Source organism: Heterocephalus glaber, unplaced genomic scaffold (genome assembly GCF_053883595.1).
Source record: "Heterocephalus glaber isolate CG9 unplaced genomic scaffold, H.glaber_assembly_v1.0 deba00001564, whole genome shotgun sequence".
Lineage (NCBI taxonomy): Eukaryota > Metazoa > Chordata > Mammalia > Rodentia > Bathyergidae > Heterocephalus > Heterocephalus glaber.
The window spans coordinates 17523034-17549812 of NW_028258351.1; the positions used below are offsets into that span (position 1 = coordinate 17523034).

The 26779-nt window shown below is 42.5% G+C and overlaps 1 long non-coding RNA gene across 1 annotated transcript; it reads right to left on the bottom strand.

The window, feature by feature from the left end:
• Window positions 1–7311: 7311 nt before the first annotated feature.
• LOC147823882 (uncharacterized) lies at window positions 7312–13051 on the bottom strand. Its single transcript, XR_015443204.1, has 3 exons — window positions 12726–13051; window positions 12266–12331; window positions 7312–9075 (listed from the first exon to the last, which is right to left on the bottom strand). It is a non-coding gene; the product is annotated as an uncharacterized LOC147823882 (long non-coding RNA).
• Between the last annotated feature and the right edge of the window lie 13728 nt (window positions 13052–26779).

A 26779-nucleotide genomic window follows, 5' to 3' on the forward strand; every position in this document is an offset into this window, starting at 1 on the left:
TTTTCATGTAACACTGAAACATTCATGTAATGATCATGTGACCAAGGTTACCCTTGGGAAGTAGATGGGATGGTAGCAAAAGTCAAAGGAGCATTTTTACTTTTTAGTTTATGTATTTTTATTGCGTCTTTGTAATTTTAATAACCAGTCTAAAGAACAAGGGGGAATGTCTTTTTAAAAGTTATATGTATTTGGATAGTAGTATTGCATTAATGTTAAATTTCCAAAATTCCATCATTGCATTGTGGTTATGTAAGAAAATGTCCTTATTCTTAGTAGATACTTGCCAAAGCCTTTGCAGGTAAAAGTCATGACATCTGCAACTTATTCTCAAATAATTAGCAAAACACAAATTAATAAATTATGTTAAAAATAATAAGCATACAGTGTTAGAAAGCAAACATGTCAAAGTGTTAATAATTGGGGAATCTAGGTAAAGATTGTATGAGCTCACCGTACCGACATTGCCATTTCCTGTAATTCTGACATGTTTTCAAGGTGAAAAGAAATTTTAAAGCACCAACTGTGATTTCTTTCTTCCTGCTGGGGTGGAAACCATGTTGTGCCTTGCCTAGAATATAGGAGGATCTTATTGGTTGAGGCTTTGGGGTAGTAAAGCAGGAACTGGATCATTGTTCTTCACTGAAAATTAAATGCAGTTAAGAAAGTCAAATGAGAATTCTCACCAAGAAAGGATGTGTAAGTGATACCAATTAACTGTCCTTTGGATATTGTGGGTGCTCTTGGAGGTTTCCAATGTGGGTATGTGTATAGATTTTTGTTGTGAAAGAAATGTGAATGTTGTCAAAATCAAAATACAGTCGCTTGTGTTAACCCTAACACAAAATGTTGATAAACCCCTGAAGTTTGAAGGAAGGGTTCTTACATATGATTACCTGATGCAACCGTCATAAAAGGACTCACAAGCTTGCCTGGAGGTCACAGAAACCTTGTACAAAAAGTAGTTCTGCAAGGACATCTGTCCAGCAACTGGCTGCTCAACTTTGGACTGGTGACATTCTGGTTATCAATCACTGTGACCAAGTATTATTGCTTCAGAATATCTGATGTAATCCTTCTTGATTTTTTTCTTTAAGAGCTTGCCCTCACAGCAATATCTCTGGGTACACTTGTAGTGTACTATTGCACACATATTTCCACTAGTGTTCTGTTCTTCCTATTGCAATGCTCTTCCCAAATAAATGCCAGTATTCTTTGGAAAATCGGTGTTTTTAAAATTTATTTGGGTTTACATTATCTAAGTTCATAATATTAAATCCAAATCATGGTGGCAGGGAGGGGGGGACACTGAGTCCTGATATTTCCTTTACTCAACACAGGAGGAAAGATTAAAAGAAGGAGGGGGAATGGATGGCCAGATTGTATTTTTTAATAAATAATTGCAACTATTGGTATTTAGTGCAGTCTTATCTAAGCCTGAGATATACTAACTTTGGGGAAATGTACTGTCTAACTATTGAGATCATCTTGTTGGGTTCTCAGTGCTGACTGCATACCTGAAAGGAGTAGATATTTCCATATCACTCATCGTGAAAGGAGGGAAATCTTGTTCTTGTGTTAGATGTGGTGTGGACATGGGTGGAAACCTGTTCTCTCTGGGGATCTGAAGTCAGATGCTTCTGTCTTCCAAGGTGCAGAGGTGGCTGGAGAATCACAGAGCTGAGGAGTGATCGCCCATGTCGGCCCTGCCTAGACCAGCTGGAGCTACAGAGACTGCCAGCCAGGAAAGGGGCACAGAGGACGGTCCTGGGCCTGTGGACTCTGAGAACAGCTCAGCAGCAGCTCCAGTAAGTGACTTTATGCTGTACTCACTTGCCTTCATCCCTGATCCTTCAAGATGTCAAAGTCATATCTTCATACCATAGTCTCAGCCGTGCCATGAAAAACTGCGGACAGCTGGGGACAGCCTTTCCCACCTGCTTTAATGCTTCCAGCCATCTTCAACTCATCATCTCTTTTTTGGGGGAGAGTACCAAGGATCAAACTCAGGACCTTGCATTTGAGAAGCAGGCAGTGGAACAACTGAGCTAAATCCCTGGCCCTTCATCTCTTTTCCTATGGAAAGGAAACTGGGCTCCAGCCTCCTGGGGCTGGCATCAGCATATTCTGTCGCCTCATCTGGGCTCAGAAGAGGAGATGTTGGTTATGTGCTCAGCAGGAAGAATTTTGGAGAAATTGCTTATCTCTAAAAGAAAAAATCCAACTTTTAAAGTTCTATTTTGTAGTGCCAATTATACTCCTAGCCCCAAGTCCCCAGCAAATCCACACACAACTCAACTCTTTCATGGTCACAATATTCAAACTGTTGGGTTTGGCTCTGGGGCTTTGGTTTTTAAATGGAAGCTACCTCTGCCTCAACTTCCATTTCCCACTGTCTACCAGCTGACACTTCACTGGGCACAGAGTACTCATCACTTCTCCGGAGTTCCTAGCCGTCCTTTGTCATAGTCCCTATTTGCCTAGGCCCAAAGTGAGTCCCATGGCCAAAGGCTTCCGCATCACTGGAGAGAAGGTGCCATTGTGTCTTGGAGATAGAAAAAAATGCAGTGTTTTCTATTCTCCTATGCTGCCTTCTCCAGCAATGGGGTGCTTCTTACGACAGCTCCCTGTCACCGCACTGTCTAAATTCACTGGGAAATACTGAACACTTCTCCCCTACAGGCTTGATATGCAGAACTCAGGTTTTCCTTCTACTCAGTCTCCATATATGCTCAATAGCAGAGCCAGCCTTTTTAGAGTACGCTGGGAGTCTATCCTTCAGCCCACTGAAGGGAAGATGCCCCTTCCCCTCCACCACCCGCCCCAAGCCATTGCATTTGGTGCTGATGGACTCTATTTCTGCGATTTCACTTACTATTCTAAGTATCGAGATTATTTCTGGATTTTACCTGGTTGCTAACTCTCTTGAGTTGCACTCTACTACTTTCCTATGGCTCCCTGTATCATCATGCAGCCACATACCTGTTGATTTAATTTAGTCTCCTGGAGCAGCCTGTTTATGCTGTTTATGTCTAGTCCACCATAACCAAGCTCCAAAAGTGGGTTTTAATGTGATCTTAAAAAGTCCCGGTGAAAGGGAGCTAAGACCAAAGGCACCAGAAATAGTGTTAAGTTTTAAACCTTAAGCCTAAGAGAAAAAGCACTAACTGGTCCTCAAATTGAGGTTTCAAGGCACAGAAAGTACTTGAGTGCCATCTAGTGGTTAGCATAAGTAGCTGCTTAGAAGAATTTAAAAAGTCAAAAGCGTTCAGGGTCTGTAAACATTTATTGTTCTCAGGATGTGGGCAACCACTGTATCAGGCATAGGAAACTGAACAATCAACAAAACAGGCTAACTCGTCACTTCTGAAAGTTCACAGTGTCATACATAAAAATAAAGTAGGGTAACAGTTCTAAAATACGGATAATACTGTTTTGCAGGTTAGGTCATGTGTTAGTCACCTTTCTATTCCCGGGACAAACTACCTGACATACACAACTCAAAGGAGAAAAATGTATACGTACTTATGGTTTCAGAGATTTCAGATCACAGTTAGTGACTCCATTACTTTTAGGCCTGTGATGTGGCAGAAACAGCACAGCAACCAGAAAGCAGAGAGCACGAAATGCAGAGAGAAAGGGGGTAGGGACAGGGTAGGCCCTCCAGAGGCCCGACTCCCGTGACCTACCCCTCCTCCCCCTAACAGTCTGTTCAGCTTCGAACCCATCAACGGCTCGTCCCATCCATGAGGTCAGCACCCTCAGAATTCACTCACCACTCCAGGCCCCACCTGGGAACTCTGACGCCTTGGAGACCAAGCCCCCCACATGTGAATCTTTGGGGGACCTTTCATATTTACACCATAATAGGTATCTGGGGAAAGTCATTCCAAAAGAACAGAGAATCTAGTGCAAAGGCCCTGAGGTGAGAATGTTATTGATGTGTTCAAGGAATAAAAAAGAAACCAAGATCCAGAGCAGAAAAGAATAGACTTGGGGCTGAACGGTGGCCTTTCCTAATTTACATTTTAGATGGGTAATTCTGGCTGAAGGACTGAGAGCAGGAAGTGAAGGGGCGGCGTCAGCATGGGGGAGGGGGGTGGCGGGGCGGCAGTGAGAAGCCCGGAGCAGAGATTGAGGAAGAGAATGCTGGCTGGACCAGCCATCTTGGTGGGTGTCAGAAGAAGAGATGGTTCCAGATATATTTTAAAGATGGTATTGTGAACAGAGTTTGCAAAAGCCCCAACTCTGGGGAATCCCAACAGATGATGCTACCTCCCATCCAATATGCAAACAAGAAGATGAGCATGGGTGAGGGGCAAGAAAAGAGCTTTAATCAGTGTGGTCACTGCAAGAAGGACAGATGTGGAGGTTCAAGATCTATCTTCAGGGGATGACAGAAGCTTTGGGGTTTATAGGAGAGGGAAACAAAGCCATGGTGGGGGATTTGCACAGCTGCCAATGTAGGTAATCTTGGTCAAGCCGTGCTCATTATGTCAGCACTGGTTTGCAAGATGAATCAGGAGAAGCCCTAATGGCTTGAGGGGACACCTGGTCCCTACAAGATGATTGCCTTGCTTGAGGGGCAGCCTGAGTTTGTTCATGAAGCGATATGGATAAAAAGCCCTGCTTTTCTTTGAATCCTAGGTGACTGTAGACTTATGATGGATGAGTGTGACTTTCTAGCACTGTTCCAGGAGGTCTGGAATAGGACATTATAAAAGCTGACAACTGAATGTCATTGCAAATCTTGAAAAGATATTCTTTACTGTTATCTTGGTGTTTGAAGAGAGATGAAATCGGCTAAGTAAATTTAGAGTGAATAAACCTTGTAGTACTAGCTTTATCAGACACTCCTTAAGTAATTAACATGCTTATGGCAAAGATGTGCAGGGGTCTGACAAAGTTTTAAGTTAAAAAGGGAGACATAAAAATTGAAGGTGGGACACTGAGTTTTATTCTGCTTTTAATTATTCACTGGACATCCTCAGGCCCAACCTTGAAGTCCCCAGTACAGTGTGAAGCTGCCAGGTGAGACAGTGGAGTAGAATGATCCTTTGCATGATGCTGTGTGAGTGAGAAGAGTCAAGGCAACAACGGAGAAACTATACTCCAAGGACAAAAAGAGAAAAAGCACTCTGAGTATCAGGACAGAGATTACAGGAAAGCTAAAAATTACAGAGAACCAGGAAGTAAAGCAGAGAAAAGTGCAAAATGGTCTCCAGTACCAACTCTATCTCCCCAGGGAGGGCCATTTGATTCTGCAAGTACCAGGTAAGCCCATAGAGGGTAGTCCTAGCTGCAGGAGGAATACATTTCTTGCAGTCTTTAATTCCAGTGTGAGAGATTGCTCTGAAACTGACTTCCCTTGCATGGCAGGCTAGCTTTGGTAAAGAAATACATTGCAGCCTTAGCCATATCTTAGAGAGATATAACCAGGAGCCATCTTGAAAAGGGCCTATTATTTGGGACTGAGCTACTCTAGGGATCCGCAAACGTAGAACGATCACAATTCTGGGGCTCTGGGGATACCCTGTTGCAGTGACAGCAAGGAGAAACAGTGATAAAGAGGGGAAGGCTCAGCCAAGACCCTCAAGAATCTTAATTGAGGAGAGCAGGTACTGTGGAAGACATGGTGGTGAGCAGCACTGCCCTCTGCAGGGAGCAGTGGGACCCATTGTGCGTGATTTTCTGAGGGAGCCAGGTTTGAAGGTACCCACACCAGGACAAGTGGATGAACTGCTCAGGCCCCATGGCTGCCCCACCTCAGGCCCTCCTGTACAGAATTCATGGTCTGTTTGCTTCCTCTGCAGTCCTACACTGGGGATATGATTTGACTTGAACATTTGCTCTGTTCCTAGGTACATATACTAGAGAACCCATGGAGTAAATGCACACCCACCCTGCCCATATGTCATAACAGGGTGGGTGCACATTCATAAATAAACCCCAAGAGTGAATGCAACCCTGAGGCAAAGGAAGTGCTATTGAGTGGCCGCATCCAGTGGGAAATGTGGGGCAGGCCTCGGCCTACACATAACACCAACCTGTTTGGACTTGGTGGGAGCAGAGAGAAATTGTGCCAGGTCCCCGCTGTGGCTTGCTACCCTTCTCTACAATGCCTCGTGGAATACAGTATTAGAAGGCCTGGAAAGAAGTTGCACCAGCACCAGCACTGGAAGGAATGTCATGGACTTGCTTTTGATTTTACCTTCTTAGGTTTCTTTTCTTTTTCTTTATTTTAAATTGATATAACTCAATAACTGAGGCACAGTAATTAGTTTAAAAAGAAGTCATTTATTTTTTAAAGAAGAGACTTCTGGAGGCTGTGCATTCGAGATCTAACAGTCGTACCTGCTTGGCTTCTGGTGAAGACCTGGTGCTGCTCCATGTTTGATGGGGAAAGAAAAAAGCAGAAGGGCAAACACGCAACTGAAGAAGAGAGGAAAGAGGCCCCAATTCCTATGATAGCTATTCCATTTCCACAAGAAAAATATTAATTCGTTATGTGAGGTACATCGCCATCACCCGGAATGCCTCCCACTCAGCCTTACATACCAACACTGTTATGATGGCAACTACCTTTCAACATGAGTATTGATAGGGACAAATGATACCCAAATCATAACATCACCTGAGGTTGGATGCTGCTGAGATGTGTAGGAAACACTGTAGATCCTGCCTCAGAGGAGCCTGTCCTGGGGCCAGATGACTGCCTTTTGTTCTCTCTGGAGCTCTCACCCTCAAACTTTAACTCCCCGGCATTTCTGGCACTCCCTACCTTTAGGGTACAAGACAGCCCTCTGACCAACACTCACAAGTGCTTACACAAGGATCCAGCGGGCAAGTCCTCCAGTGGTGAGTACTGAGGGCTGTCAGGAGTCAGCAGCACTGCTCCACTCTCCATTGTCTCCTCTCTATCTCCCTGATCTCCTCCAAGAGGATATCACAATCCCAGAGGTACAGAAGAGAACACTGAGGCTCGGTGGGGCTAATGATCCAAACGATGGGCTTAATGAGGGCAAACAGTTGTGTCTGTTTGTTCATTCTTTATTCCCAGCCCCTAGAGCAGAGCTTAGCCTCTAATATGCCTTTGATAAATTTTTGAAGAATAAAAAAAGAGCCATAAGGGAAAGGGACATGGTCAAGTAAAGACTTGAACTAGAATTTTCTATTCTAGCATCCATGTTCCATCCACTGGAATGGCAGAACATACCACTGTTTACAGCTAATGCAGTATTTTATTTGGAGTGAGTTTCTAAATTCATTCAGTTCTTGAATGAATGAATGAATTAATTAATTAATGAACAACTCTTTTCTATGTATGTAAATTCCACCTTTCCTTCCCTTACAGAGGAACTGGAAAACACACCAGAAACAGAAAGAGAAGTCCTGCCCCATACATTCCTGGAAAAATCAGGATTTGTACCAGAAATTTACACAGCTGCTACAAAAACCTCACACCAGCTAGATGCAGTGGCATAAGTCTATAATCCCAGCTACTCCAGAGGTGAAAGCAAAACATCACAAGTTAAAGACAAGCAACTTAACAAATATTATATACAAATATTACAAAAAGGAGCACAGAGCATATTTCAATAGCCCTTAAATCCAATCACCAACATTACAAAGAGAAAAACAAAAAACAAACAACAGAAAATATCATCCTAGAGGGCAGGAGTCCCTAGTCAGGGAAAGCTGGTGTCACAATGCAATGGAAAGGAGACTTGATTGAAATCTGGGACGTATTTGGCCCAGGTGCTGGCACTCAGGAAGAACCTCACACAGCCATACTGCATGGAGTTTCTGGAATTGGGAAGTACTGGCAGACGCAGAGGCCGGGAACAAGGCCAGCTGTACAGGGACCACTTCCAGCATGTCTTCTACTTCAGCTGCAGAGAGCTGGCCAGGTACATTGTACGAGTCTGGCAAAAGATTTAGCTGCCCCCATGGTCTTCATTGGTCAGATCCTGTCTCAGCCAGAACAGGTGCTCTTCTTCATCCTGAATGATATGGATGTGTCAAAATAGGTCTTGGAAGACTAGAGGTCCAAGCTCTGTGTGCAATGGAGTTGGCCACAGCCAGTGCCTGGGCAGTTTTCTGGGTAAAACCATATTTCCCAAGGCTTCCTTTCTGATTACAGCTCAGGATACAGCTCTGCAGAAGTTCGCTTCTTGTTTGGAGCACCCACATTGAGTGGAAGTCCTAGGCTTATCTGAGTCCAGCAAGAGGAAATATTTCTATAAATATTTCCCAGATGAAAGCCAACTAACTAGGGCCCTTAGATTGGTGAAATCAAACTCAGGGATATTGACCCTGTGTCTTGTGCCCTGGGTGTGCTGGCTTGTCTGCACTTGCCTGAAGCAGCATGTGGAGCAGGGAGATGAATGCCCATTGACCCCTTGGACCACCACGGCATTCTGCCAGCACCACCTTTCCCAGGCTTTCCCACTCAGCTCCTTGGGACCCAGCTCAGGGGCCTCTGCTCTGGCTGCTGAAGGCATCTAGCAAAGGAAGACTGTTCAGTGCAGGTGACATCAGGAAGTATGTGTTAGATGAGGCTGTCATCTCCACTTTCGTGAAGATAGGTGTTCATCAAAGGCACTCCAGCTCTCTGAGCTATAGCTTCTTTCACCAGTGTGTCCAGGATTTCTTTGCAGCAGTGTCCTGTGCACCGGGGGTAAATGAGAAGAGAAGTGAACACCCTGACAGCCTCAGAGGTGTAGAAAATTACTAGAAGTGTGTGGAGCATGTGACCTATTTGAGACACCAACATTATGCTTCCCATTTGGAGTGTTAAGCCATCATAGAGCAAAGAAGGCAGAGAAGATCTTCTCCTGCAGGTTGTCTCCAGAGTGAAAGTGGGAGCTGCTGCAGTGGGCTCAAATGGAAGCTTTGCCCTGGTCCCCATACTCTCTGGACTTGTTTCACTGTTTTTATGAGATTCAGAATGGGGAGCTCCTGGTGCAGGTGATGGTTCATTTCCAAGGAACGAGGATGTATGTCCAGACAGACATTCAACTCCTGGTGTTCACTTTCTGTGTTAGACTTTGTAGCCACGTAAAGAGTCTCCAACTAAATGAGGGTGGACAGCAGAGACAAGCGTGTGGGATTCCTGGGTTAGTTCTGTGAGAATCCCCACCACCCTCTCTCAGCTCCTTTGTCAGTCCTACAAGCCCACATGTCCTGATCCCAGAGGCACATTTCACTCAGTCTGGTCCCAGAGCTGAACAATGGTGGTCATTAGTGACTGCTAACTGCCCAATCTGACCACCATTCTCTATGCATCTTGGATTCTCTGTATGCTTGACCATGTGCAGAACCCTGCCTTGTCCTAACGCCTCTCCTCCTACCTCTTTAAGAACCGCCATCTTTCTGTGCTGCATATACTCACACCTTCACACTGACCTTCACATTGCTCCCACCCGCTCGAAGGGCCAGGCAGCCACCTGCTTCTGCTTCTTTCTCTTGATATGGTTTCCCCCTGAGAAATTTTTCACTCAGCTTATATTAGTCAGTTTTCTCATTGTTGGACACAATTCCCAACAGTCATAACGCAAAGAAGGAAAGGTTTCATTTGGCTCGTAGTTTGGGGAAATTCTGTTCATAGTCAGCTGGTTCCAAGGCAAGAATATCATGGTAGAAGGGTGTGGCAGAGAAAAACTGCTTAGTTCATGGCACCTGGGGAGCAGTGCAGGAGAAGGGTACCAGAGAGGTACTGATGAGGAATCATATCCAGTACCCATGACCAACCTCCATGACCCACCTAGACACACACAGGACCATGTTTGACTAATCTTCTAGGTGTTTCTTAATCCATTGAAGTTGACATATCAGGATTATCAGTCACCCAGATCCCTCAGGCACCTCCTCAAAGACAATTAACATCAACTTAGAAGGCATGTGTCTGAGAATGAGTTCCCTATTTTTCCTTGAAAAATATATGTCATTGTTTGAATGAAAGAGCACCTTTTGTTAAGCACCCTCTAATCCCAGCAACACCATGAACTTTCCCTTCCAGGTTCTCCTGTGTGAATTGTGATATTTATCATTCAATTGGTCAATGTCTATCTCCCTGTTAAATTGATTCTTCTCATAAATATTCATTAAGAACTGATTGGGGCTGGAAATGTAGTTCAGTGGTAAAATTCTTGCTTTAGCATGTGCTAGGACCTGGGTTTGACTCACAGCAAAGAAAAAAAAATTTATTCCAGGTCCTACAAATCACAAGTTAAAAAGCACAATCACTGCCCTAAGAATATTAAAAACTAGGAGAGGAGACAAACATCCATCCAATAATTACAATAGAGTAATTCCTCCAATGATAGAACTATGAACAAGGAAAGAATGATCACATAAGTAGAACAGAAAAGATTTTCAGAGAAGGAAATGTTTTATTTATTTTAATCTTCTATTTTCAAATTGTTTAAACTTTTTTTTCATTTTAAAACCTGTGCTCATTGTAGAAAAATAAAGATATGTAAAGGAGATTAAAATTAGTATCAACCAAATTTAATTACTGAGAAATGACCAGCATTAAGAATTGATATATATTCTTCTAGTTTTCTATGAACTTTTCTAAGGGAAAATTGAATCATACTACACATTTTACCTTATACTCAGCTTTGTTAATATATCAGGACTATCTTCTTGTGTTATTAAGAAGTCTGATATAACACTAATTTGAATGACCGTGTGATATTCCCTAGGGAAACTACCATGGCTGAATTGACCATTTCCTTGTTCTTGGCCTAGTGAGTTATTTCTAGCCATTTCTGGCTATCAACATGAAATTGGCCTTTAGGACCAGGATGCAAGTGGCAGTAACCTAATGCGGGACCTTCAGAAGATTCCTGAACAGGCACAGATGCAAAAGCCAGATGGGAACAAGAGGAACCAAGGAGGTGCAAGAGAGTTTGTAAGGGACAGTGGCAAATGGAAGCTGGAAAGAATCCCATGGGCAATTCAAGGGCTTCTGCTGCAAGTGGGAGGGCAGTGGGGAGGCACTGAGTCAGCTAGGAAAGGCAAGAAATACATACAATAAGGAGGTTCTATGCACAAGCAAGAAGTCCAGGAAGAAATGATGAAGACTGGCCAAGGCTGTGGGCAAGGAAAGGAAGGCCAACCAGAGACATTAAGGCAATGATTTGGCTTATGATAAAGCCTCAGACACTTTGAATAATAAACTTCTAATTTTTGTTTTAGTCATTATAAACATTACACATGCAACAAAAAACCCATCCTTTCAGGTCAAGTATGGTGCCACATGCTTCCATTCCCACCCATCAGAAGGCTGAGGCATGATGACTGTGAATTTGAAGCCAGCTTGAGCAATGTAGTAAGATCCTGCCTCAAAATAAAGGGTGAAGAAAGATGAGAATGTAGCGTCGCAGTAGAGCCTTTTTATAATGAGCCCTTGATTCAGCCTACAGAAGGAGTGGGAGCAGGGAGAAAGACAGGGAGAAGGAGAAGGACAAAAGAAAAGACAAAGAAAAAAGAAAAAAATGCATGATTGAAAGTTTGATTACTTGAACTACTTTAAATGTATTTAGCTTTGTCAAATTTGAATAAAAAATCTTTAGCTTTCTGTTTTGGTTACATTGGCCACCTTCAAACTTTTGTTGATGCATGTACAGCATTTAAACTTCTGAAGGTGTTAAATTGCGCTAAGACTTTGAGAGACCCTGAGCCACCTTGTAATCCTCACAAACCTCTGCAGCTTTAGGTGCTATTGCTGTCCAGAAGACTGAGAGAGGCCCAGGGAAGGGGACTCATGTGCAGAGAGCTGGCTCCGCTGCTCACCTCTGCGTGGGTCTGCACTCTTGGGGGAAAGATGAATTAAGATAGGGACGTAGTAAAAGAATTACTTGGGTGTCAAAAATACAGGTATCTGGCAAGAAACTGGAAATATCAGTCTAAGGCTTGGGATAGAGATTGAGCAGTTGAATCCTGGAAGCAGATGAGCCCACTAGCATAAAATCTGGACACTAGAGAGATTAAATGGGCAAGAGTGGCACAGGGCTGAGTCTCCTCCAGCACTCTCACACAAAGCCCATCATTATTCCCAATCAAGCTGCAAACACTCTCTCCTAGGACCTTCCCCTCTACCAGCTCTCTCCTGTGGACTATCTCTGTGGACTTACTATCCTTGGAAGGGAAAGGGGCTCATGGGAACTGACGTGGACAGAAGTGTTCATGGTCATATCCAACATCCCATCACAGAATCATCCTCAGACCCTGTCTCTGGGACTCTGTTCATACTTACCATCTCTTTCTTTCCTTTCTGGCCTCTGCGACTCTAGAATTCTGTACCAAAGGAACACACATATGTCTGCAACAAAAGGAGAAACGTTGTCTAATTACCAAGCTCCTCTTCTGTGCCAGGTCCTGTGCTGAGCACTCTCGATTTTAAGAATGATGCCAAATATCTGCCTCTGCCCTGGAGAAACAACATCCAGACTGAGGATGAAACAGAAAATGAACACACCATTGTGCTCTACCAAGGGCTGTAGAATGAAGAAGTACGCAGAGGAGGGGTACCTAGACTCAGTGGGGGCCAGAAGGTCAGAAAAGCTGTGAGTCGGTCCTGGGGATGGCACTGCAATGGCAGCCTGGTGCTTAGGGGGAAAAAGCCCCACTTTGTGGTGCAGGGCTGAGAACCTCAGACCTCACACACACACACAATTCACATCTCTCTACTTCTGGTCCATGTGGGCACTACTCACCAGTGCCAGTTGGAAGGTTCTCTTCTCCATACCTGGATAACTGGAAGCCTAAACCAGCTGGACCTAAGTGGAAATACACTGAATCTCTCTGCTTTGCAGAGCCTTTGTGAGACCCTGAGTCACCCTCAGTGTCACCTGGAGACCCTGAGGTGGGTCTGGCTTGGGGTCTCCTCTGGAGCAGGCTGAGTGGGAGAGCAAAGGCAGAAGCTGAGTCTAGCATGAAAGATTGTTCTTTGCGTTCATTAAATATTCATCCTCCCTCTCTCTGAAAGATGCCAGGGCAGCTGCTATGGGAAACAAACACAAACAGGATTCTTTCCTCATGGAGTTGGGGAAAAACTGATTTTGATGACGGAAATTTACTAACAAACAGGTAGCAACAGCCTCAGAGAAGGACTCTCTAGTGCAGAAAATTTCCTTGTGGATTGAAGGAGACCTAAAGAATACAGAGGATTTGACCAAGTAAAGGAGGAGGGGGAAAGTTCTAAGAAAAGGAGATAATATCTCCTCATTTCTTCCTCCTTTCCACTCCTCATAACCACAATCCTACTATCATTCTTTGTTTCCATGTAACTTTTTAAGATATGGCATACAAATGAGATTGTGCAGCATTATTCCATGCCTTATTTCATTTTGGATTTCTCCTGAAATACATTGAATAGCTGGAATCAAAAGTTCGGAGCATGTAAAATTAAGCATATTGAGCATATTATGAAGGCAAAGGAGGGGTTGCAAGAGGAGAGAATAGAGATCTCAGAAAGCCAGAAAGAGCAGGGGGAGGTTGGGACTTGCAGAAGGGAAACCCACACAGCACATTGTGTAATGGAGAATCCTCCCTGGGAAGGAATAAAGTCACAACAGAGGCATACTTGTTTAGGCTGAGAGGAGGGCTGGGAGGAGGAACTTGCCCAGTGGAAATGGGCATGTCAGGAAACATGTGAGCCCAGTGAATAGAACCTATCGTGGACATGTTCACCCAGGGAAAAATAGTCATCTCCATCAGCTACTAAAGGTGGCAGGTGGCAAGTTTAGAGCCATGTGCATACGGACATCTGACAACTGGATCCCTGGCTATGTTGGATCACACTTAGTAGTTCAGGGCTGGGAGCAGAGAATGATAGAGATTGTCTGGGGAGATGTACCCAAATTCAAGGGTATACTAAATACTGCACCGAATGCTGGGACCTGTGTTTGATACAGATAATCTTGGAGTCCCAGCTGGGTAATAAGTCCAGAAGGAATCCTTAAAAAAAAGACAAAAAGAAAACAAGAAAAGGAGGTCTTGAGAAAACAAGGAGAGACCTGGACTCTAGGATTGGGGGAATCTTTGATATCCAATCAGCAGCACAAGGAGGAGGAAGAGGAGGAGGAGGAGGAAGGGGAAGGGGAAGGGGAAGAAGAAAGAAAGGGAGGTCCAGGACTCTAGAATTGGGTGAGTCTTCAATATCCAATCAGGAGAAGCACAACTAGGCTCCACCCTACCCTCCTTCCTGCTCACAACCCCTTCCTGTCCTCTCATCCTGTGCCCTTCTACAGGTGCCTGCCAGGCCTCCAGCTCCAGCTCCAGACCCAAACTCAACACCTTCCTGTGGGAGATCCCAGAGGTCATTTAAACTCAGCAGATCCCAAATCAAACTTTCTTCCCTAACTAAGACAAACCTCCTCCTCTCGGGACCAACTCCATCATTATCAGGACACAGTACAAATTAAATTACAGTGTCCTTGTTCAAAAATCAAAGTAAAAGTGCCATCAAATGTGCTAAGATCTAGTTTTTCTTTCTTCCATGGTTTCCTCCCACCCGTGGAGAAAATGAAATGGCTAGAGAAATTTCATATATGAGCTGAGATTCCACTTTCCCCTCAGATTCTGCTTCCAAAATTCAAAGATTGAATTATTTTAAAATTCATGATGGAATCCACTGAGCCTCAAACCCCAATCGTGGACCTTGCTGAGCACGTGGCTGAAGGACCCTTGTTAGCAAGACAGACTCCGTATTGCTGCTTGACCCACCTGCCTGCCCTTTAGATGAACTCAGAAGGAGGAAGCTTAGAAACCTCCTCCCCTTAGAGAGTCTCTTAGAAACAACAATTAATCAACTATTGTTTTACAAATGTCCTAACAGTAGGATGTTCCGCTTCTGTACCTTTTGCTTGCTTTACTAGTTCTATCCCATAGGGGGGCCTAGAAACTGTTGGCCTCAAAGATGTATAAAACATGTTTGTCTCCCCCCAAGTCGAGGCTCCAGTCCTATGCTCGGCTCGGGTCCCGGCCAGTAATAAACTCCTGTGTGGATTTAATATCGGTCTCTGGTTGGTTCTCTCTCACTGGGTACAACAGTGGCCATCCTGAACCCTGCTGAGCGTGTGGCCCCCAGTGACAGTTAAACTGATCATAGACTTGTGAAGTGGACTGTGCCTCCTCTCATCACTGTCACCTGAACAAGATCCAAATGTCTTACGATGACATTCGAGATGCCTAATAACAAAAATAGGCCAAAGTCCTTCCTCTTGGAGCTTACATTCTGAAGAGGATGGAGGGCATTGTAAATATTATGCAATGTGTGTGATCTGTGCTACAGAAAAAGTAAAGGAGAAAAAAGTAGGGAGTCTATGTAGGAATCCTATTGGGAACAGGGAAGATGGTGAGGCAAAAATTCACTTATGTGACTTGTCTTTGAAAAAGACCTGAAGTGAAAGAACAACCCATGAGATGATCAGGTAAGAATATTTCAGGCAGAAGGAGCAGATGGCAAAGCCTTGAGGCAGAAAAGAATAGGGAGGAGACCAGTGAGATGGAACCATAAGAGAAAAGAAATGAAGACAGATGACGAAGATCCAGGTCATCAAGGCATTATAGATGAGGATGAGGACACTGAACATTATGATGAGTAATGCAGGAAAACACTGAAAGGTTTTTATCAAAAACTGACTTACTGGGCCGGGAATTTAACTCAGTGGTTCCACCGCCTGCCTCGAAAGCATGAGGTCCCAAGTTCGATCCCCAGTACCAAAAACAAAAAGCAAAAAACAACTGACTTACTGTTAATTTTTTTCTACGTCTATCTCCACAATATCTTGTACATTTCCAGGAACCAACAGGAAGGGGGCAGGTGCTCAGCCACAGAGAGCTGAATTCACTGGTGACCACATAATGAAATCTTCTATTACTATCTTCATCTGGGGGACAGACCCATGTCCTCTACCACAGAGAAATGGAAGTGGATTGTTCACCCTCCCTATCCTCTCTGAGCCTCTGCTCTTGATGCACAAAGTTACACACACACATGCACTCACTTGGAGAGCTGCCATCAGGATCTCCTTTTGGCTTCTGCCCCAACCCTGAGAAATGCTGTCCACATCTCTGGTTCTACTTGCATGTCCCTCCTTTCTTCCCAAGGCCAACCCTCCCCCTTTTGGAGCCATTGCCTGTTTCCCCACACAATAACCCTAAGCAAAGAGATGGATTGGATGGGGTGATAGGAAGCAGAGCTAACCGGCACCTCCTTCTAATATCAGGGGTCAGCAATCCCTGAAGGCTAGGAATTCTGTCACATCTGTAATATTGAACCCTCTCTGCATCTACAGATGACAAAATTGAGTCAAAGAAAGATTAAACCATTTTTTCCGAGGTTTAATAGCCAGAAAACAGCAGCATCAGGATTTGAATCCAGTCCAATATCAAAGACTGGCTTTCCATTTGCCCAGCACCCTCTCTTAGCCAAGACCCACTGAACACTAAGCAATGTGCTATCAACTTGGCCTGAGGATGAGGTCTTTCATGTTCTGCTGGGAGCTGAGTCAACCAAACCAAGGATGGTAGAAGCCAGGCTGAGACTCCAAAACAGACACACCCAAGATAGCTTTTCTGTAGAGAAAGCGGATGCATATACATGGTCTTTTCCTGCATAAAGGCTAGCATACTGCAAACACTGTTAGGTCTCTTCCTTTGTCTTTTAAGCAGAACTTGGGGGTGTTCCTACTATGGCACATACAAAGGTGCTTCACTGAAGCAACGAGGCAGAGTTAGGAGCTTCTAGGTATTCAACTTATAATTAAGTCTAATGCATTTTAATAGTATAGTAATTTTTAAATTTTTTCAATCATTATAAAATTACATGAACATCAAAAATCCATTTTTGAGGCTAACTCTAACACTTACCAAGTTGATATAAAAAATAAATCATCACAAACCCTCTCATCCTTATTTTACAAGGAAACAGAGGCAAAGAGAAATTAGGTAACTTATCTAAAGTCCCACAGGAAATAAGTGGTGGAGGTGTGATTCAGCCCCATGCAGGCTGGCTCCAGAGCCCTCTTTCTAACCACCACCCAGCTCAGTTAGATGAACAACTCACCCTCACTGCTAATCTGGAAATTCAACCAATGTACAAATTCTTGACCTTCTTGGTTTGCCCAATATGGGGGTAAGAGCATAAATTCGGGACTAGGTCATTATTTCTTACTGTAAGACAAATTTTAAAATGGCAAATACTCTGTAGCTGGCCTTGTACTCTCTTTTGTGGGTCTCAAATCATCTTTTTATCTATTTTATTTTATTTTATTTTTTGGAACCAGGGATTGAACTCGGGTCCTTGTACTTTCAAGACAGGCAGCAGAACCACTGAGCTAAATCCCCGGCCCTCAAATCATCTTTTTAAAAGTGCCCTGCAGGGCTGGGGATTTAGCTCAGTGGCACCACACCTGCCTTGCAAGTGCAAGGTCCTGAGTTCAATCTCCAGTAACAACAACAACAAAAAAAAACTACCCTGTGACACACAGTAAATTCCACAAAACTCCAATTTTCCCTAAGCAGTAGGATGTAACTAACTAGTAAAAAAAGAGCTGTTTTGGGGATTGGTAACCACATGACAAAAAACGACTTTGATATGGGAAACACATACAGATCTCCCTTTGGAATTCCATGAGTCAGACCTAGGTTCTCCTGACCCATGGCTTGTCAAGTAGACTTCAGATTCACAAGCCACTGATGGAGGCAGAAAGATTTATTAGCCAGACAGCATGTTCTCAGGTCAGAAGGTTGGCCCTGAGAGGCGGGGTAGCAGGTTTTAAACCTAGGGTAAGGGGTGGAGCTCGGATAGAGGAAAAAGAAAGTTGGAGAGTTTAAATTTCTGTTTCCCAAGTGAGCTGATTTTAAACCCAGATTAACAGTTTCAGTTTCTCACACCAGAGAAACAATGCAGTATTTAAACATGCTGTTCTGATTTATTTCACATAGAAGTATGGTCCCAAGGTCCATCCATTTAGTTAGAAATGTCTCAAGCTTATCCTTCTTTATGACTGAGTAGTACTCCCTTGTATTAAAAAAAACACACATCTTTCTCCATTCATCAGTTGATGGGCATTTGGGCTGTTTCCAAGATTTAGCTATGTATAAAAGATATTGGAAAATGAAAGGAAAATGTTCAAATGATAACGGGAACAAAGGAGGGAGAAAGGAAGGAAGGGACAAAAAAACAGAATAAAATGAAAAAATTGAAGCAAAGTTTTTGTAAATGAGGGGAAGGGAGTTGAAGGGAGGGGAGGGGATTGGGGAAAAAGAGGAATAAATATATATCATATATAGATATCAATTCCCTATGATGAATGTTACCATTATGTTTACCTAAAATGTACCAACAAAATAAATGCAAAAATTGTTTCTGATTTTTCTTGGCAATTTAAAAAATAATAAAAAAACAGATTAAAAGTTGGACCGCTAGGTGGAGCACTAAGCTAGTACTATGGATAACTACTCCCCAGAAGCACTAACAGGGGTCCTGTCAGGCAGGACTCCACTGCCACCATCTCACCTTGCAGAAAACAGGGAAGTTTGGGGGCTTCATTCCATTGGTAAGGGCAGTAACTGTTTGCTGGGGTGGTTGTTTGTTTGTTGCAATAATGAGGATCATGGGAATTAAAATCAGGGCCAAGAGCTTTTTCTTTTTTTGGTGTTTAGAGACAAAAATCTTGCTATGTGGTTTAGGCTGGTCTTGAACCCACTACGTAGCCCAGGTTGGCCTCAAACTGGTGGTGATCCTCCTACCTCAGCCTCCAGGTTACTGGGATGACAGGAGTGTGCCACTATACCTGGCTCTAGAGCAATTTTTTGATGTTTTGCCTCACAAAGATTAACTATGGTGTGTCAGGTCATCTTTCAAATAGTAGGGTTGAAGGACAGCTTGGCTGTGCGGGTGGACAGCTAATGTCTCTGTGTTCGGATGCCTGCATATGCTCCTATGTGATGGCAAGTCAAAGAGCAGCATGTAATGGACACCTGCACTGCCTGGCAGACTCTCCAAACCTTTGCAAAGCTACCCTGCACACTGAATGGTAAGATAACAGCCGTATTTGTAACTGATCTTTCCCCCTCAGGCCAGCAGATGGGCCAGAAATGTTAGCTACATCCATTTTCTGGGAATAAAAGAGAAAGACGGGCTACAGTAGGAAAGAAATGAAGCAGAAGACAGAGAAACAGGGATGATGGGTGGGGAGCATGGTTACCCTGCATTGCTCAATTGTCCAGTTCCAGCTTTCACTGTGGCTAAAGCCAGCTTGCTTCTCTGCCCTTGGCTCCATGGGACTTGCTGCTTCCTTTTACTGGCCTCTCCTTTGCTTACACTAGTACCAATATCTCTTCTGTTATTCATAGCTAAATGTCCTTTAAAAAAACCCTTCAATCCCTTTGAAATCAGAAGAAAATTGATGAACAAGTATCTCTTTCTTGGGTTGTTTAAATTTTTACCCCCAATTCAGTAATGGAATATATCAAGCTCCTTAATTAAGGGCAATATTCATTTCTATTGACCTCTGTCAATCTTATGTTCAAATGAGGCCCTAATGGGTCACTGGAGATCATGACATTCCTGTCTAACCCTATTACTAAGGGCTAGCTGGTATTTTATATCATGAAATTATATTCCTCAAATTTGGACACAGTAAGGCAGCATGCTGAGTACACAGGGTCCTAACATTGAGGAGTATGTGGAACATGTTAGAATGTACACTGATCATTAAATTAGAGGACAGTGTGGAGGGGCAGTAAAGGAAGGTGTGAAGCTCTAATGGGAAGTCAAGCATAGACTATTGAGAAGGCAGGAGAAGGAGTACTATTAGGAGAGAAGAAGATAGGACTAGGCATGAAAGGGGGATCCCAGATGTGGATGGGTCAGTAGAAAGCAGAGAGGGACCAGTTGAAAGGACTTTTCTGCCCTGCAGAGTCAGCCCCTTTGTGTCCCTAGATTTTCCTTGTTGCCTCTCTCAAAGGGCACCTTATCGTCTTGAGAAGAGGCAGACCCAGTTCCTTGGTAGGCACCGACCAACCAGCTAAGTGAATCCTTACTTTGTTCCTGAGAAAGATTCCTCAGTGCTGCCAGTCTGAACAGTCTCAGCCACTGCAGATACAAGAGTTCAGTGCAGGCAAAGCTGATAGTTCGCTGTAGGTAAGCAATGAATGAATTCTCAGGTAAGGGTACTCTTTAAAAGTAGTATAAGTCATTCTTCACATCCATTTCTCCCACTTTCAAATACTCATTGTTATGGCTTGTATTAGATGTCCCCCAAAGCCTCATGCAGTCATAGATGGGGCTTTTTTGAGGTGGCTGGATCTGGAGTGTGTGATGCTAGGATCAAGGGTGTGTGATTACCAAATCAGTCCACTGATTGGTTTGGCATAGTTCTGGGTAGGATTAAGGATACCCCACCTTGGGTATGAGTGCTACTTACCCTAAGGTCAGTAGCCTGACTAAAACATTAGGGACAGAAAGAGGTTTTTCACTTGTCACTTTTATCTTGCTCCTTGCTGCCTATCTTCTGCCTGTCTGCCATGCCACCTTGCTTTGGAGCCAGTCAACTAGGGATTGAAACCTCTACAAATAAACTTTTCCTCCTTTAACTTTGAGTGTGAGGTATTTCGTATCAGGGACGTGAAAAGTAACTAAGACAATCATTATTTCTACATGGCCCAGACCGCCTCACACACACTTTTGTGCACAATTTAGCCCTTCCTTAAAAAACCAACTTTCACATAAGCTATTTTATTACTGAACAGGTCTCTCGGATTCTAGTGTCCAAGCTCCTTCAATGACATTGCAGGCTTGCCACCACAATCCCCAAAGATCACCCTCCTGAGTATCCTAGCTGGGACCCCAGAGTCTCATTCTGCTCAGCACACTCCTCTCAGGCTTCATCTAAGGAGATCTGTACCTATCTGCCACACTCCCCGAAGCCCGGGTAGGGGAGACCCTGGGATACCAGAGTTGAGGATCAGCCCAGATAGGGTTGATGATCTGCATTGTTTCTCTGTTATGTTGGTATCTTGGTTCTTTGATCCTCCTCGAGAAGATTTGCAAAGAGGTCCACAAAAGAACACTCAGAGTAACAAGCAAAGTACATTCTTTTTTGATACCGGGGATTGAACTCGGGTCCTTGAGCTTTCGAGGCAGGTGGCGGAATCACTGAGCTAAATCCCCGGCCCTCAAAGTTCATTCTTAAGCAATGCTAACTTTTATTGAAACTTTTATTGGGAGAGTTCCAGGCTGGCAGCACCAGAGGTGGCAACTTCCCAAAGAGCCAGGTTGGTTTCTCTTTTGTTTTCCCAAAGTTTGGGCTTGATTGGTTTGTGGCTATCTAGGCTCCTTCCAATCGACAGTGAGGCTTCACCTCTGGTGTGTGGGGAGGTGAATTTATGTGGTCTTAACTGGAGTGAAAATTGTGTGTGAAGCCCATGGGATGGGGGGGGGCAAAACCACAATTCAAATATATATAAAGAAGCCCAATTTGGTCAATATGGCATTTGGATTCCTTAAGAGTGTAGGAGTCAACCCTAGACCTAATTGTGTACTGGGGTACATGTGAAGGGCTCCAGGAGCTTGTCTCAAGAAATTATGAGACCACAACCTCAGGAAGCTTTGACTTCGATCTGTTGCAAGATTTCCTTTCTGTGCTCAGGTGCCACTTTCTCTGCTCTAATGCATGTCTAACTACTACCTACTCCACCACCTGAAGCAAAGCTCTTTAGGGCTAGCAGCTGTTCCAGAGTTGGATTAAAAGAGGGGCCCAGAAGTGAATACAATCCCGCTGCAGAAAACATGCCATTAACCAAGCCTACAGGAAAGGTAGGGCTGAATGCAACCTACAGACAGCACAAACCTATTTGGTTTTGACGGGAACAGGAAGGAATTTTATCAAGCTCCAGGGCAAATCCCTGTCCCTCTGTTCCAATGCATAATAGAATCCAATATAAGAGGACCTAGAAAAAAGCTTCTTCATGCCAAGCACTTCGGCTAGAAGAAAATTTTGAACCCTTTTTTCTTCCCTTTTTCTTTTAATTTTTTCTTTTCTCCTTTTATCTAAATTTATATGCTTTTTTTTTTTTTTGGTACCGGGGATCGAACTTAGGACCTTGCACTTGCGAGGCAAGTGACAGCACCACTGAGCTAAATCCCTGGCCTTATATGCTTATTTTTAAAGTTTAGTTAGATCTTTATCTCTTGCTTTTTTCTCATCTTCTTTCTCATCTTCTTTTTCTTTTTATCTTGCTGCCTCTATTTTTTCTTTTTTTTCTTTTTTTTTTAATTTATATATTAATTGGTACATTTTAGGTATACAATACATTTACATTTATCATTGGGTACTTGTGCTTGAACATGATTTATCTTAGTTCTTATTTTATCCCCATTGTCCATGCGCCCTTCACCCCCACCACCCTTCCCTATTTACATGGATTTCGTTTCCATTTTTTTTGTTCTTTCTCATAATTTTTCCTTTCCTTTCTTCCCTTTCCCCTTCCCCTCCCACCACCCCTCCATCTTTGGACCTTTTCCTATTTCAAATTATCAGTTATTCATTTTAATCATTTTCATCCTTATTTACACTTTCAGTTTCTTACACTAGAGATACTATTCAGTATTTACACATGTGTGTCCTATTTATTTCACTTAAGAGTATGGCCTCAATATGCATCCATTTAGCTATAAATGACTCTAGTTTCTTGTTCTTTATGTCTGAGTAGTACTCCATTTTATAAAAAAACCACATATTCTTTATCCAGTTTCCAGCTGATGGGCACTTGGGCTGTTTCCAATCCTTAGCTATTACAAATTGTGCCGCTATAAACATAGGTGCACATATATCGCTGTGGTATGATTCTTTTAATTCTTTGGGAAAGATACCCAGTAGGGGAATAGCTGGGTCAAATGGGACCTCTAGTCCTACTTCTTTGAGGTATCTCCATACTGATTTCCACAGTGATTGCACCAGTCTGCACTCCCACCAACAATGGAGAAGGGTTCCTTTCTCTCCACACCCCTGCCAGCATTTGTTATTGGTTGATTTCTTGATAGCAGCCATTCTTTCTGGGGTGAGGTGGAATCTCAGTGTTGTTTTCATCTGCATCTCTCAAATGACCACTGATGTTGAACAGTTTTTCATATATTTATTTGCTGTTTTTACTTATTTATCTGAGAAACGTCTGTTCATTTCGGATGCCCATTTTTAAATTGGGTCTTTGAATTGGGGGCGGTCTGATTTTTTTCAATTCTTTATATATTCTAGATAGTAGACCTTTGTCTGAGGTACAGCTGCTAAAAATTTCTTCCCATATTGTAGGTTGTCTCTTAGGTCTGTTGGTAGTTTCTCTTGCAGTGCAGAAGCTTTTTAATAAGATGAAGTCCCAGTTGTTGATTCTTTGTGCTAGTTCCCATGCTACTGAAGTTTTGTTCATAAAGTCTTTTCTTATGCCAATATCATTGAGCGTTCTACCTAACTTATCTTCCAGCAAGTTTACTGTTTCTGTCTTGATATTTATCTCTTTTATCCACTTCAGTCTTAGTTTAGTGCACGGGTCTAGTTTTAATCTTTGGCTGGTTAAAATCCAGTTTTGTCAACACCATTTATTGAACAGGCTATCTTTTCTCCAATGAGGGCGATTGGCTCCTTTGTCAAAGGTGAGGTAGCTGAGTATGTCTGGAGTTGTTTCTGCATCTTCTAATCTATTCCACTGATCCTTGGGTCTGTTTCTTTGCCAGTACCATGCTGTTTTTATCACAGTAGCTTTGTAGTATAGTTTCAAGTTGGGGATTGTGATACTCCCAGCCATGTCTCTGTTGCCCAGAATTGCTTTTGCTATTCTAGGTTTCTTCTGCTTCCAAATGAATTTTTGGATTGTTTTCTCTAGTTCTGTGAAGTATATTGTTGGAATTTCAATCAGTATTGCATTAAATCTGTATAGTAGTTTTGGAAGTATGGCCATTTTCACTATATTGATTCTTCCTACCCAGGAACAAGGGATATCTTACCATTTTCTTATATCCTCTTCGATCTCCTTCTTCAGAGTGCTGTAGTTTTCAGTGTAGAGGTCTTTTGCTTCCTTTGTGAGGTTGATTCCTAGATATTTCATTTTTTTAGATGCTATTGTAAAAGGAATTATTTTCCGAATTTCTCTCTCAATGGGTCTGCTATTTGCGTATAAGAAGGCTATTGTCTTTTGAGTGTTGACCTTGTATCCAGCTACTCTACTGAATCTGTCAATTAGGTCTAGAAGGCTTTTGACGGAGTTTTTTGGGTCTTCTATGTAGAGCATCATATCATCAGCAAATAATGACAGTTTCACTTCTCCCTTTCCTATCTTTATTCCTTTTATTTCTATCTCTTGTCTAATTGTTATGGCTAATGTTTCCAGAACAATATTGAACAGGAGTGGTGATAGTGGGCATCCTTGTCTAGTTCCTGAATTTAGCATGAAAGTTTTCAGTTTTTGATCATTTAGTATGATGTTGGCTGTTGGTTTTCCATAGATAGCCTTAATCAGGTTGAGATAAAGACCTTCTATTCCAATTTTCTGTAGCGTTTTTATCATGAATGGGTGTTGGATTTTGTCAAATGCCTTTTCTGCATCTATTGAGATGATCATATGGTTTTTGTCCTTGACTCTGTTCATATGGTGTATTACATTTATTGATTTATGGATGTTGAACCATCCTTGCATTCCTGGGATAAATCCGACTTGGTCAGGGTGTATGATCTTCTTGATGACCCTCTGTATTCTGTTTGCCAGTATCTTGTTGAGGATTTTTGCATCTATGTTCATTAGGGAGATTGGTCTGTAGTTCTCTATTCGGGTTGGGTCTTTCCCTGGTTTTGGAATCAAAGTAACACTTGCTTCCAGGAATGAATTTGGAAGCCTTGCTTCCCCCCTTTCAATTTCCTTGATGAGTTTAAAGAGTAATGGCAATAGTTGTTCTTTAAATGTCTTGTAGAATTCAGCAGTGAACCCATCAGGACCTGGGGTTTTCTTTGTTGGTAAATTTTTTATTACATTTTAAATTTCACTCATTGTTATTGGGGTGTTTAGAATTTCTATATCTTCTTCATTTAACTTTGCCAATTTGTATGTATCTAGGAATCTGTCCATTTCTTCTGTGTTTTCCATTTTATTAGAGTACAGATTCTCAAAATAGGTATTGATGATCCTCTGAATTTCTGCTGGATCTGTTGTGGCTTCATCTTTTTCATTCTTAGTTGCATGGATTTGAGTCTTTTCTTTCCTTTTTTTGGTAAAGTTGGCTAAAGATTTATCGATTTTATTTATTCTTTCAAAAAACCAGGTCTTCGATTCATTAATTTTTTTTGTATCATTCTCTTAGTGTCCATTGCATTGATTTCTGCTCTGATCTTTATAATTTCCTTTCTTGTTCAAGCTTTGGGTTTGTTATGCTCTTCCTTTTCTAGGAGCTTCAGGTTCTGCATTAGGTTATTTAACTGAGTTCTCTCTGTTTTCCTAATATGGGCATTCACTATGAATTTCCCACATAGAACTACTTTCATTGTGTCCCATAGATTCCTGTATGTTGTACTGGCATTATCATTTACTTGTACAAACTGTCTAATTTCTTCTTTAATTTCTTCTGTGACCCATAGGTTGTTCAGGGGAGTGTTATTCAATTTCCATGTGTTTGTGGGTGTTCTGCAGTTTCTATGTTATTCATCTCCAATTTTATTGTACTGTGGTCTGATAATATACAGGGAATAACTTCAATCCTTTTACATTTACTTAGATTTGCCCTATGAGCTAGCATGTGACCTATTTTGGAGAATGACCCATGTGCAGCTGAAAAGAATGTGTATTCTGATTTTGTGGGGTGGAACACTCTATAAACATCTCTTAAGTCCATTTGTTCAATAGCTTGGTTCAGTTCTAGAATTTCATTGTTAATTTTTTTCCTAGATAATCTGTCTATTTGTGATAGAGGGGTGTTGAGGTCCCCCACTACAATTGTATTAGTGCTTATTTGGTTTTTCATGTCTATTATTATTTGTTTTGTATAGTTGGGGGCATTGGTATTTGGTGCATAAATATTTAGGACTGTCATCTCTTCCTCTTGGATTGTTCCCTTCACAAGGATACAGTGACCATCTTTGTCTTTCTTAATTAGTTTTGCTTTGAAATCTACTTTGTCTGCAAATAAGATTGCTACCCCTGCTTTTTTCTGGGATCCTGTCGTGTGGAGAAATGTTTTCCATCCTTTTACTTTCAGTCTATGAATTTCCTTTTGAGTTAGGTGTGTTTGTTGAATACAGCATATTGCTGGGTTTTGCTTCTTAATCCATTCTGTCAGTCTATTTCTTTTGATTGGTGAATTGAGGCCATTATCATTGATAGTTATAATTGAGAGATATTGACTCATTCTTGCCATGATGTTTTGTTGTTGTTGGCTCTTTTCTTATTTTTCCCCCTTTCCCTTTAGTGCCTTACCTTGCATGGTGTCTTCTCTCTGTTGACCCTCATGGAGTTGTGACCTTCATTGTCTTTTTCTAGAATATTGCATAAAATTGTTTGGAGTGCTAGTTTGGTGTTCATGAAATTTCTCAAGTATTCTTTGTCATGAAAGTATCTAATTTCCCCATCAATTTTGAAAGATAATTTTGCCAGATACAACAGGCTAGGTTGGAAGTTATTTTCTTTTAGGGCTTGAAATACTTCACTCCAGGCTCTCCTTCATTTGAGGGTTTGTGTTGAGAAATCTGCCTTGATTCTGATAGGCTTTCCTTTGGAGGTG